This window comes from Centruroides sculpturatus, unplaced genomic scaffold, assembly GCF_000671375.1.
Source record: "Centruroides sculpturatus isolate CEXI.00-Female unplaced genomic scaffold, Cexi_2.0 scaffold1219, whole genome shotgun sequence".
In the NCBI taxonomy this organism is placed as follows: Eukaryota; Metazoa; Arthropoda; class Arachnida; order Scorpiones; family Buthidae; genus Centruroides; species Centruroides sculpturatus.
Window position 1 is genome coordinate 97904 of NW_019385840.1, and position 7710 is coordinate 105613.

The window sequence follows — 7710 nt, forward strand, 5'->3', positions numbered from 1 at the left end:
TATATTTAGATGAATGGGATTTTGAAAGTGGCTTTCAATTTCGAATGTTTTGTTCGAATTTGTTCGAATTAAATTCGAATATTGGTTCGATTATAGAACGATTGTAAACGTTCCAGAAACGTTGAAAATAGTTCGTTTGACTTGACGTGAACAGGAGACGTTCAGAAATCAAATCGGAACCAGGTCTCTAATTAGACTGGAAACGGGGGACCTAATTCTTGCATTCTCTGTAAACGGGAAGGATTGGCTATAATGTAATCTTAATCTTCACTATCGTTACTTTTTAAAAACCCAGCGAAGTGGTTCCTTGCAGCTAGATTTTAGATTACTTAGAAAAACTGTCTTTTATATATATAAAAGACTATATTACATACAAATGTACGAACAAATAAAAACCCAGCGAAGCGGGTCCTTGCAGCTAGTATGTATATAAAAATGTAAGTGTATGTCCCTATATTTCACTTTTCCGCCAAAACTACACATCGCACATGAATGGTGTTTGTATGTGGTAGTAGCCCCAAGTCTCCATTCGTGCACTATGGTGGTTGCGTCTCGATAGCTATAAAAGTGCGGAAGATATGGGCTTGAAAGTGGTTAAAAGTGGAAAATTTTCTATTTCGATTATGAAAATTTCCGGATTCGAATTTAAATTCGAATTGGTTCGGTTATAGAACGATTGTAAACGTTCCAGAAAATTAATCAAATGGAAAATAGTTCGTTTGACTGGACGTAAAAATTCTGTAATTAGTCTGGAAACGGGGGACCTAATTCTTGCATTCTGTGAAAATGAGTAAGATTGGCTATAATGTAATTATCTTAATCTTCAGTATCGTTACTTTTTGCCCAGCGAAGCGGTTACTTGCAGCTAAATTCTAGATTACTCAGAAAAACAGTCTTTTATTTTATATAAAAAACTATATTACATACAAATAAAAACCCAGCGAAGCGGGTCCTTGCAGCTAGTATACTATAAAAATTAGAGCACCTAGACCAACGCCATGAAATCTAATTGAAACCATAAAATTTATATATTTCTTTAAAAAAACGGATTCTACACCAACCCTCAAGACGTTTCACCTGATCGATAATGATCAGTGTGGTGCTGTCGACACCCTCTAACACAATGTTTGATTTTACACTTTGAAAATGTTGCATTTGGTAAATTTTGCATCAACTCAGTGCGCCCTAAGAATGTATACAATGGTTTACGTAAAGTTTTACTATGATAAGTTACCGTAAATTAAAACACTTAAGAATAAACCTATATATATAATACACAGAGTCCTGAAACTGGAGCGCAATTCTTTCTTATGCTCTGGTTTAAATTAATAACACACAGGTTATAGTACACCGTTCCTCGATATAAGTAACGTGTGGCATTATAGTGATGTCGGTTCCGTTTGCGACACCAACATATATTACCTTTGTGAAGTGGGTTAGTCAGCTATGGCGCTATCACGATGTAGTGGAGAATAGAGAGGTTGCGACCGTCGTTTTCAACGCGAAAACGTGTACGTCGGACGTTCAGCGTTGTCTTTCTGTAAATGTGCGGCGTGTCAATTATAGCAAACATTTCTATCTGGAGTAGCTGAATGTATAAGTTTTTAAACTGATGTTTAGTTTCATAAATTCCTAACATATTAAGTGCAGATTTATTTGTCTCTCTTTACTTCATCAACATAATTGCGTTAATAATTGCACCTTGTTCTTCCAATGTCAGCCTAGAAGTTTGACAATGGCGTTTGGAACGTCACTGGAATCATGTTCGACGTTCCACACGCCATTGTCAAACTTCTAGACTGACATGAAGGCAACGCTGAACGTCCAACATACACGTTTTTGCGTTCAAAACGTCGGAGGCAATCTCTCTAATAAACGTAGAGAATTTTTAAATATTTTCCCACGCGTTTTTCTCGTTACCGTTTCGGAAATGAATTATAGTAAGAAATAGATGGCGCCACCAATCTTTCCGGAAAAGTTAAGCAAGTCGTTGCCGAATTCTTTAGAACAGTGGTCTCCAACCCCCGGGCCGCGGACCGGTACCGGTCCGTGGATCAAATGGTACCGGGCCGCCCAAGGAACATTAAATTACTATGGTGTATTTCTCTCGGGTTTGTGCGACTTTTAATGGACGACAAAACAACGGAATAAACTGGACATAAGAAACACACTTCGAGTGTCATTGTCTCCTATTACCCCCAGATGAAACCGTCTTGTTGCAAAGAAACAAGCTCAGGGTTCTCATTGATTTAACGTTCATTTTTGGTGTAACTATATTTCATTTCGAAGGCAGGTTTAAATACAATTAAATTAAAATTATTAAATTAAATCAATCTAAAATATAAACAATCGACGTCCCTCCTCAGCGGGCCGCAGTAAAATATCAAACGTTGACCGGTCCGCGGCGATAAAAAGGTTGGGCACCGCTGCTTTAGAATATTTATTATTGAACGTATATGTATTTGTTTTATACATAAACACCGAAAAATATCATTGAACAATTATTCTAAACTTTACTTTAAAAAGAATAAATATCAAAATTTAAAACGTCAGTGTTTGGAAAAATATTTAGCAAAGTAAGCAATTTGATCGTAAGCATTGTAATCAATAACGATAAATTATTTGTGTTGATAAACATCGTTCATTGCGTTGTACGGTAAGTTGAGTACCATCATAGCAATTTCAGAATTATTAGGACAAGAAAATTACGGTAGACAACATTAGTAATTAAATTATTTTTTTTCAGTTGGGTTTTCCCAATAATAAACGAGGGAAGAAAACGAGTTTTAAAGGAAGAAGATTTATACAAATGTTCAAGATATCATACTTCAGAGTATCTTGGCGATCTGCTACAGAAGTAAGTTAGTTATTATTTAGTTGTGGACATCAATATTTCAGTTACTGCTACCTNATAATATATTAGGTTAAATAAATAATTAAACACGCATCGAACACAGAGTACATCTCGTGTTTGATAAACCAAATAATTTTTATTAAATTTCTTTGATTTATCTTAAGAATTTATAAATCCTTATCAATATATATTGTTTCTTCAATTTTGCAAACAGGGGAAGATTCGCGGTGTTAGCTTCTATTTGGTGGAAATCGGAAAATTAAATACAATAATAATATAAAATTTGCATATATGCATGGATTATAACATGAAATAACGGAATGAAAATATAAAGGGGTTTTGTTTTAAAAGATTTCTCCTGAGTAAATAACTTAATAGTTATTTGTATTAAAAAATTCAATTATTAATCAGAGAAAGTAATACCAGAAAAATATACGATAGAACACACCAACAGTATCGAATGGATTACTTTTTTCTTTCCTCTCCATTCGCATCTACACTTTTCTATACACTTTTCATATGCAGTATTTATTACTCATCAAATCTATACATCTATTCGATAACATATAATATTTATATTAAAGTGTAAAGGTTTACCGTGTTATTTGTGTTCAGAAAACCTTGAAATTACCTTTAGACATTACATGAATACGAAGTTAAAATATTTGCAGCGCTATTAAATGTGATATTTTCTTTTAAAATAACTGTTATACTGTAGTTATAAAATAGAAAATAAGCTGAATTTTGAGGGTTAAAATACGTTTTTATAAAACTAAACGTAAATACTAATAAACGAAAAAAGTTTTGTTTATTAGTATCTGATTAAATTTGACTCCACCCGAGATACAACAGGACTTATTTCTGTCTCCCCATTCCGTTGACTTTTAACCACAAGAACTTAATAGCATCGATACTTTTTATATACAAGCGGAAATGTTATATTTCGTTTTTTAATCATCAACTCATCTCGAGATATCAAACGAAACAGATCCAAACACGGACACGTACTTTACGTACCGATGTAAGTAACTTACTACAAATCGCGTACTTTGGGACCCCCGACCCCCCCCAAAAAAGTCTAAGCCAAGTAAATATTTGGAATGTCAAAAACATCAAGATTTGCCAAAAAGAAACAAGGAGGGTCGAATTTGACACGATTCCAATACTTTCCCACGTTATATACATAACAAGCTGATAAAGTAAAAGCTAGGAAGCAACTATTTCGATTTTGAAATTTAAAGTTATTCACGGTCGGTGCAGATAAAATGACATTCACATCATTCCAGTGATTTCAGTAAGTGTTCTGGTACAGACATTGGTTAACAACATTCCCAATGCGTTATTTATTTGAAACGAATTCGTCGTCATTAACTACATTCAAACGTTAAAAGAAATTAGCTATAATCTAACATCGAAAAAAAAATCGTTTCAAATGCATCTTTTTATCAAGTTTATCGAACGTTTTCGCCATTTCAATGACTTTCATCAGGAATACAAAAAGATTTTTATTTTTCAAGAAAGTCATTCAAATAGACGAAAATGTTCGATTAGTTAATAAAAAGCTGCATTTATAGGGTTTTTTTTGTCGATATTTGATTATTATTTAAATTAATAACTGCAGTTTGAAAAGAGTGCCATTGTCTATATTTGAAATAAAAATCTAATAAAAAATATAAACTTAAATAAAGTACAAATTATACAACATTTAAGACTCATACAAAAAAAACTTTCATTCACTATTTCTAGAACGCAATCAACCGTATCTAAGTTGATCTCGTTTTATAGGATTTCCCCGCCTGTGTGACGTCGGATGACAGGGACATTTTCATCGCATAAAATTGTGTTTTAACGAGTATGAAGGAATGTTTAGAAGCCTTCAAAACTTTAATTTCTTTGTGTAAATTTCTTAAATTGTATATTTGTACATTTTTAAACCATTTGTTACAATCGTAAGAATTATTATATAAATTAATTATTAAATTATAAATACAAATGTAATACAATGTAAATTAAATATTTCAGTTAAAATGTATTTATAATATTTGATTAATATAAATAGGTCAAAGCGTAGTTGTGAAAGTGTTGTTTATATATAAATCTGTCAGCGTTTTCTCATCGGATAAGATGCATCTACTTGCAAATCAAGTCTATAATATACGTATCCTGCTCTGTACGAAAATTCTATTTTATTACTCATCCCTTCAACGGCATATTACCTAATGTAACCTCGATTACTCTGATTTAATTAATAATTACAATAATGGGAATCTTCTTTGCAAAAGCTGCAGCCAGGCCCGCTCATAGTATTATGCAGTTTAGAAAAATTACAATTAAAATCATACTCTTCGCGTAATCGTACGCTTACTTTGCCAATGCCGAGAACCGGCTCTGTGAATTTGTATCGCCAGTGAAAATAATTATTTTATCATTTTTCAATTTTACTAAATATTTAGTATTAATTATATAAGTGTATGAAACTAGCGAACACAGAGTAGATTGTGTTGTGTACAAAAATGTATTACAGCAATGATCAGCCACCTCTTTCCTATTAAAATTAAAAGGAAACTTCGAAGGCTTCGGGCGAGCCGCATAAATTATTCCTCACGGCATTTCAGGTTTTCGGCTTGCTCGAGATAAGCTCCAAACAGGATAAACAAAATCTTGCCCCTCAAACAGAGTAACGTTCATACATACAGAAACAATCCTTTGAATTTTTTGCATTTCTGGCCGTTTTAAGGCTCACTCTGTTTAATATGTACAATAATAATCTTTAGGGCTACTTTGTCTGATCGCTAGACTTTTTCTCTGTTATGTATAACTGTCGAAAGGATAGATAAAAGCAGCTTCTTACGAGAAGTTGTTCATAAGGAGAATTAACGCTACTAAATTTTTATGGTTAAAGTTGGAGAAAATAGAAAATAGTAAAGGTCTCGAGTGGAATGAAACAATAAAAATTTTAATAGTAATTGACATTTACAACATCGATGCTATTAAGTTTTTGTGGTTAAAAGTCAACGGAGATTGGAGACAAAAAGTCCTCTTGTATCTCCAGTTGGGTCAAATTTAATCAGGAACTTGTTTTGTTTGTTAGTATTCACGTTTAGTTATATAAAAATCTATTTTAACCCTCAAAATTCAGCTTATTTTCTATTTTATACTTACAGTATATTATTTTTAAACGAAATATTACATTTGATAGCGCTGCAAAAATTTTAACTTCGTATTCATATAACGTCTAGAGGTAATTTCAAGGTTTTCTGAACACAAATAACACGCTAAACCTTTACACTTTAATATAAATATTATACGTTATCGAATAGATATATAGGTTTGATGAGTAATAAATACTACATATGAAAAGTGTATAGAAAAGTGTAGATGAGAATGGAGAGGAAAGAAAAAAGTAACCCATTCGATACTGTTGGTGTATTCTCTCGTACATTTTTCTGGTATGTAATATTACTTTCTCTGATTAATAATTAAAATTTTGTAATATAATAATTAATATGTTGTTTTCTCAACTAATCTTATAATATAGAACTCTTAATCTTTTCATACCGTCATTTCATGTAATAACACAGGTGTATATACAAATTTTATGTTATTGTTTCATTTAAATTTTCTTTTTTAAAAGAGAATACAGCAAATCTTTTCGTATGCAGGATATTCCGAAACATACAGTATATATTGATAAGAATTTATAGTTTGAGTATATGTCTCTTTAATCCGAATCAGTAAAACACGGTAGACTTTGTCTCTGCTATAAGATTAGGTTCTCCTTTATTGCAAATCACAAATGCATTTCGAACCTATATGAGCCCCTCTTTAGTGTAAATGCTCAGAAGATAGAGCAACGCTTTTCTAATTATATGACTCTAACAATGATATTTTATATAATCTAAAAGAGAAAAAACATGAATTACTATTTACACTGCGTATTCATCACCTACCACACCTGATATTGAGAAAAATTTATAGATTCTTGCGATAAATTAAAAAGATTTAATTAAAATTATTTTGTTTGTCAAACACGGCGATGTACTGTGTATTCGATGCGTGTTTAATTTTTTGTTTAATCTAAAAAATATAATTAAGAAGTTAATTTTATCAGTTACGTAAAGTTATTATTTCAAGTATTGAAAAATTTTATTGTTTATATTATTACCACTCAAACAATTTACGAACGTTTTATGTAGCTCATAGAATGAAGTTATTGCATAAATATATAATGACACAGCATTATACTTGGTGAAAACATATTTACATAGTTGTATTACTAAGTATATGAACAATCACTCAACAGATAAAAAAATAAAGTAGTCAATATGTTTCACGCTAGATTTCTTTTTCTAATATACCTATTTGATTTCTTCTTATCAGAAAAAATCAAATACGTATTGAAGTAACGTGACTTCTGGTTCAATCTTTTGGTGTGTTTAATTATTTATTTAACCTAATATATTATGCAAAATATAATTAAAGATTTAATTTTATTAGTTACTTAAAGCTAATTTTTCAAGAAAGCAGTCAATAATTTTATCGTTTATATTATTACAACTTATATAATTTACAAACGATTTGGAAATGAGATAAAGTTATCGTAATAACATAGAATTACACAGCAATATACTTAGTGAAAAGATAGTTAAGCACTTGTATCATTAAAAATTCCAACAATCACTCAACAGATGAAGGAAATAAAATATTCTTTACAGAAAATACTTTAGCGTTAAATATAATGTACTGTACGTGTTGGATCTTTCCTTATAAAAATTCATTTGTTGAAAATACACGTTGCATAATTTAAAATTGTTCATAGCAAGTTGCAATTTGTATGGAAGATGTTTTATTGTAAA

At 31.1% G+C, this 7710-nt stretch overlaps 1 protein-coding gene across 2 annotated transcripts in view; it reads left to right on the forward strand.

The window, feature by feature from the left end:
- The first annotated feature begins 2751 nt into the window (after positions 1-2751).
- The window catches only part of LOC111642427 (multidrug resistance-associated protein 4-like), a 92021-nt gene continuing 87062 nt past the window's right edge, over positions 2752-7710 (forward strand). For both annotated transcript variants that reach the window (XM_023388777.1, XM_023388778.1), the window contains exon 1: positions 2752-2857. The gene's annotated coding sequence lies outside the window, so the exon portion shown is untranslated. The remainder of the gene's footprint in view (positions 2858-7710) is intronic.